A 15418-nucleotide genomic window follows, 5' to 3' on the forward strand; every position below is an offset into this window, starting at 1 on the left:
GTTAAATTTCCGAAATAATTGATAATTTTGAAACAATCAAATAAACCTTGCTAAGCTAGTTCGAATGAAGTTGGTAATTTTCTATAAAAGTTAGTAACTTTGGCGAGCTACTAAACTCAACACTGATACATTATCGAATTAGTTAATAATTTAAAGCGATCCAATAGTCGTGGGTATTTTGCTGAAAGTGTTGCCGATTTAACAAGTCGTGCGTCAAAATTTCGTTAACAACGGGTCTTGAGAATTGCAAGCTCTTTCCACATTTTACCAGCACGGAACGGCGTTTCGATTTTTTCCCTGTTCAACGGTAGAACTGTCCAATAATCTATATATTGATTTGACTTGTGTCTCGTTACGCCATTGCTTTTATTCTCCGAGAGTGATGGTTACGCGCATGTTTCAGGAATCTTGATAACAAAAAGTCTTCATTTTATGGAGAAGGGAAACGTCAGTTTTGTGGGTATTAAGTCGCCTCGCCATGTGGGGAAAGAGTTAGCAGCATCATCACACGCTATGGCTCCTGATTCACTTTCGTTGAAAGGTCTGTCAAACTTGGTGGGCGTTTGAATTTTTGTTCTTTATCCTCCACAGAAGCTTCCTCCACCATTCAGTGATGACTAAAATGACTACACCAGACAAGCAGAATTGCTGGTTTGTCAAACAGAATTTAATTCTTTGGAGGTTTCTGTACCAGAAGGGTCCATGAAGAGGTGCCTCACCACGTCCCTAACAGCGACATCATAACCCGTGACTGACTTTCCATGGCATCACTTGGATCTCTCCGGCTGCTGGTCTTACTCTTTTCATTCTTTTAGTTGTTTTTCTGTACTTTCTCTGCGTAAAAACATTTTCGCAACTTAAGGATACGACGTGGTTTGTTCAGCGAATTTGCATGTCGAGTAGAAATTTAAGCCGATAATCCTCAGTGACCTCGAAAGCTTAGCTGTGATGGTTATCCAAATGTGATATGAGTTCGCGCAATGAATGCGGTGAAACGGTTGAATGAATGTGCTTGCCACTTGGTGAAGGAAAGTATTGACAAGCGCGAAATGGGTAAGCTGTAGATGATTCTAGCCGCGATGGATCAGGAAGTGGAGGTCAAAAGAGAGACGAGGAGTCATAGGTGAACAGATCATCCTCTACCATGAACCGTACATCTTACATTAGACACAAAACTGAAGAACCTACAGGGAAACAATCATGTGTCCAGATATATAAATTCAATACTGAGCACCGCCCTCTCTGAGTTGAGAACGGCAAGCAGAGGAACGGATAGCTTGCAGCAACGGAGAAACAACACACGACACCCAGCACCACGTCCTCCGGAGCCAAGTTACTGCGGTAGCACACTTCCAATTCACAAATGTCATCTGTATCGGACATAAGGGCGAAGGAGGGACTTGTCCAGGGGACTGTCCCACCTCACCGACTCCCACCATTCCTTCTCATCTTTCCCAACATGAATTGCCTGAAGAGAATTAACCTTGCCACCAGGTAGTTCACAGTCATGAGGGAGGCGCACATGAAGCGCTATCCTTTCTAGCTTCTTGCAATGTTTCAGTGTTACAAATTTAAAGAGACTTGCACATTATCGTCCTCCTACATATGCTTTTCAGTGCCTGAAGATCTCTTAAACATAAGGTCCTTAACTTAGGGAGGCTTAGAGTAGAAGTAAGATCATCTGCTTCACTGCTATGACCTCTTCCATTACTTCACATTCTTGAATGTGAAGATTTTCTAGGTTTGCAAGGAGTGACATGAGCGTGTCCGTCCGGAGGTTCTTCATTTTGCAGCACTTGTAGATGTAGACTGTTTTAAGACCCCAAAAGCGTTTACCTTCGGAAATCCACCCCGGCAAAGGCCTGGCAGCAACAGCAACTGCCTCAACTGGAGCACACAGGTCATCTAATGCATCCAATTTCAGATACTCGAGGCTTTGCAGAGGAGCGTAATAATCTGCAGGAGAACTAGAGGACAGTAGCACCAGATGCTCCATCCCAGGAATTCTCTTTAGTCCGCATACCCTCAACTTAAAAGTCTCTGATGCTTGGAATGTCCATCAAGCTTCTCATGCCATCAAGAGGATCTTTGATGCTCAAACACTCTATGCCTTTCGGGAGCAGAGGAAGCTCCTCACCTCCTCCTTCCTTGACACGACATGCGCCCAGCCTCACAGTTTTACTGCAGATTGGAGGACCAAAGACCCTGGAGGCATTCTCCTCATTGTATATAATTGGCAATATTAGTTCCCACTGCTTGGGACCGCCATCCCCATCCCATAGCTTTAGATATTCCACATATGCATTTTATCCTCTGATATTCTTAAACCTGCACCTCACTTTCTCCAACCTTTTCAGACTGATTAATTCCCTCGCATTCTTCACTGTCAAGCTCCTGTCCGCACTCTTAAAGATCAAGCTGTGTCAGATGAGAGAGTTTGGGCAGAATTCCATCAGGCATCTCTTTTAGTTTCGAATAGCCAGCATCCAGGGTTCTGAGATTCACCAGTCCCTCAAGTCCCGCAGGAGCTTTTGTAATACCACTCCAAGATAGGTCCAATGTTCTTAATGCCCTCAGTTTCACCAATGAAGGCACGTACCTTAGTTTCTCGCATTTATGCAGCAATAGTGCGCTGAGGTTATGCAAGTCAGAGACTCAGGCAACATCTCAATCCCCGTGTAAGACAGGTTCAGAACCTTTAGAGCAGGCATGCGGCTAAAGAACGAATGATGGATCTCTTTCAAGAAATAATTATTATTCATGAGGAGTGCCAACAGCCGAGGACAACTTGGTGATACCCCTGCCGGTATCTCCTTCACGAAATTATGCATTAAAGATACTCTCTCTAAGTCCTCTGTCCATTCTTCCTCACCTGGCAGTTCTCGCAAACCCAACCCAGATTTTATCATTGATTGGGAGCGCACCATACTTATAGCCATGTCCCTAACTAAATCATGAATCTTCAAATAGTCGCATTCATAATAAGCATTCGATATTTTTATTCTTTCTAGCAGGCACACGTTGACTAACTTGTTGATGATGGTGTAAGCCGTATTGTACTCTGCTTCCCAACTTTTGGAGTCGCTTAGGTACCGCATGATAACCATTCTGGTTCAGTCCAGAACTGATTTTTTGTTCCCAGAATCAGTTTTGGACAAGAAACCCATTTGTTAACGCAATTTCATTTTTTTATTTCCAGAATAAATTTTTGTTCCAAAACCGATTCTGAACCAGAAATCAGAACAAAAAAAAAAGTTGTTTTTCATTTCTTGAACAAAACTCAGAACCATTTCTGAGGAACAAAGGTCAGAATCATTTCTTAAACAAACATGTCTGTCTCTCGTCTCCTCTCATCTCTCTGATCTGAAGCCCGTCTCTCTCTGTACTCTCTCTCTGTCGCCGTCGAGAGGAAGCCAGAGCCGCTCGCTCGCTCGCTCCGGCCGAGAGGAAGCCAGGGCCGCTCGCTCGCTCGCTCCTGCTCCACGTAAGCTCCGATCCTGCCCTGCATCTCCTCTCATCTCTCTCTTTTCTGGATTTGGAAGTCGCCGTGATCGGGGGGGTCAGCTTCGGCCTCGCCATGGCCGCCGGTCGACCTCGCTGTCGCCCAGATCCGGGGGAGGCCGAGCGGCCCCGCCATGGCCGCTCGGCCTGGGCGACGGCGAGGTCGACGAGCGGCCATGGCGAGGCCGCTCGGCCTCCCCCAGATCTGGCCTCCCCCGCTCTATTAGAGAGCGGTGATGATGTTTGCAGCACTAGTTTTTCTGCTTTGTTGTCTTTATAATTAGCTGACTAAAGGAATAAACTATCATGTAATTACTGGTTTTGATCTTTGAGCCGAGTGAGTCAATGCGCTTTGCTTCTCTTGATGCTTAAATCTGAATGCGTGCTTTGTGTTTTTCCTAGGTGTGGTTTAATTTTCTTATATTGTCAATGCTTGAACTTGAACTATATATCTTTGTCAAATGCAGGCAGTAAAGAGGATGTTTTCTTCGATTCGAAGCCCTGGTTAGAGTCCGACTGTGAAGATGATTTTTTCAGTGTCAATGGTGGTAAGAAACATGTGTGGTGGTTCGTGGTTTGTTTAATGTTTCTTTAGTTGCCTGCTTCATTTATCAATTTAAGTTGCTCTTGGTTAAGGAGGACGCTTTTAAGCTACCGCCACTCCTTTGATTTCCCCTCTAAAAAATGGCAGGTTTTAGACAACAATCTTAGCACTCTCACTTAATTAGTATGCACCACTCACAAATTCCTCTCTCTCTCTCTCTCTCTCTCTCTCTCTCTCTCTCTCTCTCTCTCTCTCTCTCTCTCTCTCTCTCTCTCTCTCTCTCTAGCACTCTCACTTAATTAGTATGCACCACTCACAAATTCCTCTCTCTCTCTCTCTCTCTCTCTCTCTCTCTCTCTCTCTCTCTCTCTCTCTCTCTCTCTCTCTGTGTGGGTAGGGGGCGATGAATTGGGTGTTCAGTCTTCTATTGAGCGAATTGATGGAAATCAATTGAAGTCTCTTAAAAAATGTACCTAAGACCATCTTGACATTAAGAACAGGGGCTGCAACTAGCACTGATCTCTAATCGATTGATAATTGTCCAGCCAAAGTGCAGTTGTCCAACTCCATACCTGATATAGCATCATGAACTTACCTGAAGTCTCTCATCATCTTTAAGAGTTTGCTTTTAATCATCATATGCCTTAAAGTTAACAACTGCATGGCAAATTCTGTCATTGAGGTCGTGGCACTTATTTTAGCCATGCAGATTTTCCTGACTCTTATATTTGTTCAATCCTAAGGAAGAAAAATAACAAGAGAAGGAGCAAGATTTTGCTTTACTCACGAGATATGTTGTTTATTGTGTCATCATTTTCTTTCCTGGCTTATATCATTCTATAATACTTCTTTTTATTATTTGTGTGCTCATTCTTGTTTCTACTGCAGATTTCACTCCTTCTCGTGGGAGTACTCCTTCCCGTGGAAACACTCCTATCCACCCATCCTTATTCAGGGGAACACAATTGGTTAAGAATGCCCGTCAGGACAAAGCACCTGTCCTTGTTCTCGAGCCTTCCCCAACAAGTAAGAAAAAGAAACTCGCTGAACTTTTCCGAGATAGCCTCAGGGAGCAAGAAGATGTTGCCGATCATGATGCTTCGGCTCACAAAGCTATGGCAGAAGAAAAGGCTGAAGCCAAGCCAACTATACTCGATGTTCTTCCGATCTCTGATCAAGGAACGCCTTCCATCTCTAAGCCCACTTTCATGTGTAGCGGCGAAAGGACTCCTAATGGAGGACCATGTGACTTGTTGCCTCCCCAGATTGTCTTCATATGGCGGTTTTACTGAGAGGAATAAGAAGATGAGCTCTACAATAACCGTGCATGATTAAAATGTTCATCAGTTTGAGCTTTATATGGCGGAAGTTGGGATCTCTTGTGCTGAGAGACTGTGTATAGCCTATAGAGGTCTTAAATCTTGTGTGCATGCTGCTATCTTATGCGAAAGCATGTATATTGCAAACTGAGGCAACTGACTCGAGTATTTGACTCATACCAAATTTTCTTTTCGCTTGTTCATGTCTACCTTGATCTGTTCCTGGATTATATTTCTGAAACTTCTGTCGTATTCTACATGTAATGAGCAAAAAAGTGCTCCTTCCATAGTCGATTATCAGGAACAGAGAAAATTGAATCAGGAAGTAACTTGTCTCTGACCTTGGTGAAGACCAAAAACTCCTCGAAAGTGAGATCCACTCGGATAGTAGCAGAAAAGCCATAGTCCTATTTATAGATTGTGGAATCTTCTTCACAAATTGCCACAAAATAAAACGGAAAAAGAAAAGGCAAGCTTCGACGTAATGCAGAAGTGTGGGAGTGAGAACTACAGATGGATAAATCACAGTTGATAGCTTTGTTTCAAAGACAAGCTTTAGACCTTTGTAACCAACATATCCTTTGCTTTGCGGGAAATGCAAACACTGAACACCCTCAATTGCCATCTGAGTAAATTAAGCATGCCTTGATACGTTATCATTAGCCAGTGACCCCTTCTTTTCTTTTCAGTGATTACCACCACGTACGGATGTGATTAAAGTTCTTGAACATTAATTTCTTCACCAAACATCAAGTGACGAGGGGCTGTCTTAGATTTTTTATTTTTTTTGGGGAATCTCAAAAAAAATTAAATTTCTCTTGAAATGGTTACTAGGTATTCTGATTCTGTGAAGTTTTGAAATTTTTAATTTTTTAAATTTTTTTGGGCATCTCAAAAAATTAAAATTTACTCAAAAAGTGGGTGGCCACAGGTGTTCTAAGCCATTTTGTGAAATTTTGAAATTATTTTTTATTTTTTATTTTTTATTTTTTTGGGCACCTCAAAAAATATAAATTTTACTCAAAGTGGGTGGCTACATGTATTCAAAGCAATTCTGTAAAGTTTTGAAATTTTTGATTTCTTAATTTTTTTTGAAAAAATTAAACAAATTTATTATTTTCCCGAAATCTGAATTTTTTTTTATTTTCTCGACATTTTGATGATTTTTTCTGGAATTTTTCAATTTTTTGGGATTTTCTGAATTTTTTTTTTGAAATTTTTATGAATTTTTCGGATTTTTTAATTATTTTTATTCCATTTCTAAAAAAATGGATTTCTGTTCCTGGAAATAGAATTTTCTGTTGTTTATCAAACGGGTTTTTGTTTCAGGAAATAGAAATTTTGTGCTGTTATCAAACGGGTTTCTGTTCTAAAAATAGAAATTTTTTGTCGTTATCAAACGGGTTTTTTTTCTCAGAAACTCATCTAGGAACCGGAAATAGAAAAATCTATTTCTGGTTCAGGAACTCATTCCGGAACAGAATGATTATTATTCGCTACCTTAGCAATCCGACCATGAAAAAATCTCGTATCAAGTTCTCTCTCGATATTCGGTGATCCTCAGGGTATAGTGCAAGATGTAGGAAACACCGCCGCAGCATCAGATCATTCAGACGTGTATAACTGAACTTTAAAACTCTAAATATCTTCTCCTCCATACAGTCTTCATTAAATCTCGCTTCTCTCAACTCATTTAGCGCATTTCTCCACTCCTGGATGTTCGTCATTCCTCTCATGCTTCCTGAAACCACCATGATCCCCAGAGGCAATCCCCTGCATTCCTCTGCGACAGATTGTGCGACACTTTCCACTCCTGGAGAGAAAACAATCAGGTGTCCGAGATTCCTCATGAACAAGTTCCAGGCTTCATCCTCAGGAAGAGGCTCCAATTTGATCACTTCATTGCATGCCATTTGCTTACACAAGTTTGAGGATCAACTTGTCAGAATTAACTTGCATCCGTTGAAGCCAAGCTGAATTCCGACCTCTTCTAGACCATACGAGCACCATATGTCATCCAGAATAAGATATGTCTCTCTCTTTAGAAAGTGCGACAGTTCCGCTGCCCGTTGAATTTGGTCATTGACATTCGACAGGGTACGGTCTAGACATTTGGCTCTCTTATCCTGCAACATATGAACACTGCACTCTTGGGAAACCGTAACCCAAAGGACCTTCCCATTTGTGCTTTCCTATAGTAGATTGTCGCGACCTATCTCACGAGGGCCAAACTTGATAAGGCGGATTTAGAGGTAAATGTTCATGAAACGGTCCATACGGCACATCATAAAAGACAGCTTACCGAAGCGTCAATCTTTTAGTCATCCGTATGGTCCATTAATCATGAGCGCGGATCTTTCCTAATTCATATCTCGCGTGACAGCAGATCAATTTTATCTTTTTTAAGAGTCGCCACTAGCCTATGTCGAGGATCGACTAGAATACCCAACCAATACGCAGGAATTTCGTATTGATTTCTGCGAGAACCAGAGATCATAGGTTCGGGAACTAGCTTACGTTAATATTTCTATTAACGCCCTTTCGGTACCGTTAAACTTATCAAGGTTGTTATCTAAATTATCATGCATTTATTTTTTCACCATTTTCATGCCAAAGTCTTAGTTCACTAAGTGATCATGCATTTTGTTTTTGTGTTTTCATTTAAGATTCTAAGCTAATCCTATCTTAGTCTAGAAAAGAAAGAAAGAAACAATTGTATTGAAAGACATTGTGTAAAGTAAACAACCAAGGTATTGAAAAAGCAAAGCTAATTCTAAATGCAAGAAAATAAAACCCGCAACTCGTTAGGTGTTTATTACAACACGAATTGAAAGCCCGAGACATATGTCGAGTAATGAATGAATTTTTACAATTGAAATGGTCGGAGAGGACATCGACCATCACCGTTTACAAGGAATAGGGTCGGAACGGACATCGACCTTCATCATCTTCAAGACCGCCGTCTTCTTGGACCTATTCTAATTCTAAAGCTAAACTAGACTAGGTACATACAAGGGAAATGAACATCATAATGTTCACAAAACACACAATAATTGTCCATACAAGAGAACGCAATATGCAAGAAGATGCAAAAATGCAAATGTAATCACAACAATGGCCTCGAGATCGGCCTTTGGTTTAAACATGCGTCGTCCTCATCTAACGACCTGCCCACTCCATTTTAATGATGACTTATGTACATTAGCCACCAAGCACGTTCGTTTATAGTGACTAACGTGACATAGTCCCTAATTGGGATTCTATGTGAAGTCATAGATATCCCCTCGAGCATGCATCGGTTCCTATCATACATCTAGAAAGCACATGCATCAAGCTTAAAATAAGCATGCAAGCAGGTCACAAAGACCTTCATTCTCATCCAATCACTCAAATTAGTGAACCGACGTCGGGTCACTTCATTCCATTCATCACGCACCAATTTATTAAGAGAAAGACAAAGAACAGCAGAACAAGGGATACAAGATGTATTCAATTGGAAAAGGACCCATGATTAAAAAAGTTCTGGAAAATTTATGGTAGCTTAAGCATACAATGAGGAACAACTTTCGTAGAGAAAATTTTCCTGAAAAATGTTCACATGATTTTATAAAAATTCGGGAACACAATTAAATGTGTCAGAAAAAAAGGATTACTGCAGTTTTTGTTGTAAAGATGAGGCCATTTGCCCTATCATTTGTTGTTCAAAACTTCTGGAATTTTGACACAAGATAGTTCAAAGAGTGTCCTACATCTTTCATTAAGATTCTGACCTCTGATTCCTTATAGAAAAATTGATAAAAAAAATCAACAAGAGGTCTAACTCACTTTGGACAGAACAGGGGTTCCGAATTTACAAGTTGCGGATTCTAATGCAAACTTGTAGAAAAAATGAAAAATGTCATAAATGGCAAGCAAATGACATGTTCCTGGTGTCTATGGAAGTTACATAACATGTATGATGACTTACCAAGAGGGCATGAATCTGATTAAGTCCAACTTTAGGTTTAATTTTCATGAAAGTATGTCAATGCACTAACTAGTATCAATGACATTTTATGGATGACAAAGATGAACTAAAATGATGCATGAAATGTATGAAAATTTAACATGGATTAGGACTAGATGCAATAACAAAGAGGATATAATCATCTAATCCTAATTACATGAGCAAATGATCATACAAGTCCATGAACTATTAAGCGTGAATCAATGTTCATGATGCATAAAATGCAATATAACAAAACGTGGTAATATATTTGTGCATGATTTTAATCTACCAAATGACATGCAAAAAATACATGTAATACGTCAATGCGAAGCTTGAATAGCCCTTTACAAAAGTCTAGAAGACTCCATGTTCTGATTGTGAACAGAAAAATTCCTATAAAATTGGCAAGAGTGCTACATGAATAGCTTAATCTCTAATTGACAGATTTAGGGGTTAAGGAATTTCAATTGATTAAACACACTAATGACGAGCAATTGATGCATGGAGAGTGTCACTAGTGAATTAGCATGACGCTCTATGATGTTCATGAAGGTCACTTGAACAATTAAGTCCAATTTTACAATGAATTTTGCAGGAATGCAATTCGGATCAGTACAGTGCAGAATAAACAACCTGAGAATATGAGATGATTTCAGGTACCAAATATTGCCTACAAATTCTAAAAAAAATATATGACATGCATGAGACCTGAATTTACAAGTTCACAAAATGATGTAACTCGAAAATCGATTTTCCCTGCTCTGTACAAAAATAGTAAAATGTGCAGTTTCAGTTCGGTTACAGCCAAAAACTAACTTATCCTTGCTGCAACTTTGAAAATCGATTTCAGGTGCCAAATGAACTCCGATCAGGGATTTCTTTAGCATTTTAAAGACTGATTTGAGTGCTTTACATACTTCGTTAAGGACTCTAAGCCAGAAAATGTCGATTTCAAACTCAAACGAAGATGTTTCCAAAACTGCTCATCAGTAAACCGAACATGCAACCATCATTCAATCAGCTCACTCCGAGCCTCCGATCACACAATCAACTCATCATCCTCCATATATACATCAGCAGCATCCCTTAGCATCTATCCATGGCAAGCCTAAGGCGAGTTCTAGCCCCGGACGCCTAACGCATCCTCGTTTCATCGAACTCAGGTTAGAGGAGTATACCTTTGTGCGTTTAAGCCTTGATTTCGTCAAAACCGAACTCCACAGCCTACAATGGATGATTATAGAATGCTTAAAGATCTGAAATCACTAAAAAATTGCCAAAACAAACCTAAAAAGGTCCGGTTAAGCTACAAGAACAGAATCGGGTCCGGTTTGAACCCGATCTATACACCGGTGGAAAAAGAAACGCCGAAACTCCTCCGATGGTTGTCCGGCCACGTCCCGACCTCCTAGTGGTTGGGGACACGTCGAGGAAAGGCTTGAGAGTGATCGGACCACTTGGAACAGCCGTAATCAGCAGCGGCAAGCAGAATCGGTTTGATTCGCCGGTCTTGAGCTCGATCGGTGAGGGGGCTGGACGGGATGACAGAAGTGACAACCAGAACTGCTGCTGCTTCGATGACGACAAGGAGAGGTTGAGGAACGCCGAGGAGTATGGCGCCGCCCGGGAACTCGCCGGCGAGAGACCGGCACCGGCGAGAAATCGCCGAACTGTACGCGCGAGAAAGGGAGAGGCGAGGGAGAAGAGAACGCCGGAGAGAGGAGGAGAGAGCACCAGAGAGAGAAAAACCCAGAGAGTTCTAGATTTTTTTTCTAAAAAATGAGACCTCTCCTTTGAGTTGAGGAGGGAAAATGGGTTATACACCCCCTCAAGATTCAATCTCGACCGTCAATTTGATCCGACGGTTGAGATTTGTGCTTATCTTTCATTTGGAGATTAAGTAAAGACCTCATTTAATATGTGCTAATTTGAATGATCATGATTTAATCTCATCAACGGTTTTGATTAATTTTGTAATTAATTATCTAATTAGGGTCATTTTTATAATTTCACAAAATCCGGAGATTTTTTCGACAAAATTTGCAAACTAATCGAAATTGAATTCAATTAAACTTGTGAAATGCTTATTGAACCAATTGTCCATGCTTATAGTGACATATATTGCATTTAAATTTACACTAAAATGGACGCGTGACCTCCATGTCAAAATTAAATTGAAAGCCCATGTTGAAATTGAACCTCAATTCATCAAATTAAACTTTAGTCTTGAATGGGTCAACTTGAATTTCGTCAATTGGACCTTAATAACCCCTAATCCCTAAATTCAAGTGAGCTAAATGTGTAAAATTGGAGAGTTCTCAAGTGAATTTTGCAAAGTTGACCCCGGATTCGCGTTTATCTCACAAAAATTAGTCAAACGATACCAATCATTCGATAATCGTGAACAATTGATCCAAACCCCTAATTAGGGCTAAAATTAGGGATTTTCATTTCAAAGTGCCGATTCACAAAATTGGTCGAACGAGTGATCTTATGATGACCTCTGGATCAAATGTCGTAATAGGAACTAAGCTAAAATATGAACAAAATGAAAGTAATTTTGGTTTTCGCCGATTCCGAACCTATTTCCGCACACTGGGGAAAAGTAGGTTCTTAATCGGTTTTTGAAAAATTTCAAATGCCAAAGTCAAATTGAATGTAAAATAAGATGATTTTGGAATTTTTGTATTTTTTTAATTTTTTTGGTCAAAGATTTGATCAAAAGTCAAACCCCAGTTGACATTTTACTAGAAGCTTGATTTTATGATCAAATCTTTGAATTTTTCTGAAATTTCCACTTCTAAAGTGAAATTGGATTTAAAAGGAATCTTTTTATGCGAAAGTCCCAATTTGACTCGAGGTTAATTTTGGTGAAAGGGTTGACCAAAAAGCCAACGCTAAAGTTAACCGTTTGACTTTCGGGTTTTTGCATGAAATGAATAGAAAATTGTTTACAGAAGCTAGGCCAATAAACAGAATTAAAAAACGACACTTTTTATTCAAGAAACGGGTTCCTTTTAATGACGTGTCGGATAAAAATTAGGTGTCAGCATAGATGATTGTGGATGTGGGTGACAAGGGCCGTTTTCCCAACACCGCCCATTCCACAAATGCCGATCTTCAACACTTTGTCATCTCTCAGGCGAGACAATATCTTATTCAGATTCTTCCGAAAAGCGTCCCCTGATAATTCCACGGTTGGAAGCTCATGGCCAATGGTCTCCTCCGCAATTAATGTGAGTCCACAAGTGAATTCACCTTGCTTTTGAAGTTCATCCACCTGCTTGATCAACTCCTTCGCTCTATTTACTAAGTTCACGTGTGAATACCATCTTCTATCTGCGACTTCTCGCTCTAAGCATGATACTTTGGCTTTTGTCTTCTTCACGTCTCGTAGCCAGTCATCAACTTCTCTCTTCCTCTTCCTTCCGAGCTTAGATTCTTCGTTTTTTACTTGTGAAACTACATCATCTTCCTTACCAGTTAACTTGTCCCGTTCGCAGAGAAGCGTTTGCATCTTCTGGTCAAGACCAGTGTAATTCTTTATGAGCTCAAAAATGCCAAGTATCGTCGACGGTTCCATTCCTAAGACAGGGAAAGAACAGCTTGTAAATCGACCTCTTCCATTTTCCTTCCACCCCCCACCCGCAGTCACTTTGGCCTATATGATATTGCTAAATAAAGATCTGAAGATCATATATACAAAATAGTACGTGCCCACACACACAAACACCTATTCCTGACACAAACACGTATTCCACACACACAAACTCATCGTTTCTGCTAAATTTTAAGGGCAAAGGCACCTCAAGGATCATCATCTCTGCAGACAAGTTTATTACTAAACATGCAACGAAATTGGACACTTCAGAAAAACTGGAGAGTACGAACAAGAGTACCTTGAGCCAAGTCAAAGTGGGCTAAACAAGTTGCTGCACTGCAAGAAAATTTCTAGAGAGAGAAGCTTTGAGCTATGGCGGAGAAAACACCCCCATTCTGTGGTGACATCATATGATTCAAACGAAGCAGATGCAAGAGTTTCAGTGCACGAGGGTAGGAAAAAAGGATGGAGGAAGACCGAGGACTACTTAAGTCAGTCCACTCGACAGTAGTAACATTAGAACTCAAGTCGACCCATCGCTTGAGGACTTAAGTCATTCCAGTCGCTCCATAGAGCAACAAAGTCTTCAATGGAAAATGCTTGGGTAACCGTCCTCCGTCATCAAACCAAATAACGGGCTACTATTCACCGTTCATTTTGTAGCATGTTACTCGATAACCTTCTTTGCCGGTTTGTTTCACATGATTTCCTCCTCGGATAAATGTACTGCGCTTTCCACCACTTGATGGTCTTACTCATACAGGAAATTAGTTATGTAACAGTGACAAATATAAACACAGTGTATTGAGTTACTTTTAAACAAATGACATATACTAATATTTCGAAACGATAATCCCGGAAACGTATCATCTAATTTACTTGATTTAAATATTATATATAAAGAAGTTAGGATATGTAAATTGATGTCGCGTAAAAATAATAAATTTAAATCATTTGGCGTCAGATGTCTCATTGATTTTACACCAACTAGTATGATGCGTTTTAAAGTCGTGTAGGTACAAATATCGTGCTGGCAGAGGTCGATTGGGGCTGCCTACTTTGTTAAATAAGGGCACTAATATTGGAAGATGTCGCAATATTGCAATGATAGGTGACTCTTTTACCATCTCAAACTAGCATGGTCCATTTCAATGCCACACATGCACGCATGAATCGATTATAAATATATATATTAGTGTAATATCTTCAAGGTCGTAATTTTAACATAAAACCCACAAGTAAATTGACTAGTCAGCATTGGACGAATAAATTGAAGAACTTATCCCGTACACAGGAAATAGAGTATATTTTTTTCTTTTTACAAAAGCCATAAATTTTTCTTTCATTTTACAAAGTAGTCTTTAACTTACATTAGAATAATTGTCTAACGTAAATAATAGTTATGTAACATGATTTGAGAACCGATTATGTAAAGAATAAATAACACCGATAATGTATTGGTGCTTTTTTTTTTTGATCGAAGTATTGGTGCTTTTTAAATAAGTCCAATTTTGTAAGTTCATAGACTTTAATTTTTTGTCAATTCCTATCGCGAAAATATATATCTACTGGTGGAACTATTAGACAAAAAGGTCGGTTTAATGGTCATGGTTATTTTTGAGGATATGAAATGACAGAAACGGATGAGAAGAAAACTATTTTTAAAAAAAAGGTATGAAATGAAGAGTGACTGATTTGCTTGGTTTCCGGTCTTTCAGTTGGAAAACTTGTGGTCACTATTGCTCCGTCATTCCTAAAACTGACGGAGCGGTCATTGTAGCAGGATCCTTATTCAATTGCTGTGCTTTGTTTCGGTTCGGAAATTGCATGCATCATTCCTTTTGGACCAAGTAAAGCCATTTTCTCCTTGTAACATTAAAATGCGGATCCGTGCATGACTTGAAAATTTGAGACTTGAATCCGATACGGAAAATGACAAACAGTTTTTAAACTTTGACCCAATATGTAATTTGATTCATGAATTTTTAATTTATTTAATATAGTCCATAAACTTTAGCCTAATGTTCAATTTGGTCACTGAACTTTTAGTTTGTTCAATGTGGTCCATGAACTTTTAGTACATGTTCAATTTAATCTCTGAACTATTTGAAAATGTTCAATGTAGTCCTTCCATTAATTCAAGTTCAGGGACTACATTGAACATTTTCATATTGTTTAGGGACTAAATTGAACATGTATCCTTACCAAAAATTATTTCCTTACCAAAAAAAAATTGAACATGTACTAAAAGTCCAGGAACCACATTGAACATTAGGTTAAAGTTCAGGGACTACATTGGACTATATTGAACAAATTAAAAGTTCATGGATCAAATTGCACATTGGACCAAAATTCATGGACTGTTTGTGTCATTATCACCGATAAAATTGGTCCGAAAAATGACGATGTTTCGCCCATGTTGTGCCGGATCGATCCTCTCTTAGTTCACCCGGCATGCCATCTAC

General features: G+C 39.6%; 1 long non-coding RNA gene and 1 pseudogene across 1 annotated transcript; both read right to left on the minus strand.

Annotated features, from left to right (window-relative positions):
• Positions 1-1366: 1366 nt before the first annotated feature.
• On the minus strand, positions 1367-13423 carry LOC115664693 (probable disease resistance protein At4g27220; annotated as a pseudogene).
• LOC130138165 (uncharacterized) lies at positions 10345-11128 on the minus strand. The gene is made up of 2 exons (XR_008816576.1): positions 10758-11128; positions 10345-10608 (listed from the first exon to the last, which is right to left on the minus strand). It is a non-coding gene; the product is annotated as an uncharacterized LOC130138165 (long non-coding RNA).
• Positions 13424-15418: the final 1995 nt, after the last annotated feature.

This window comes from Syzygium oleosum, unplaced genomic scaffold, assembly GCF_021117445.2.
Source record: "Syzygium oleosum isolate NSW1041296 unplaced genomic scaffold, Sole_v2.1 Sole_v2.05, whole genome shotgun sequence".
NCBI classification, from domain to species: Eukaryota; Viridiplantae; Streptophyta; class Magnoliopsida; order Myrtales; family Myrtaceae; genus Syzygium; species Syzygium oleosum.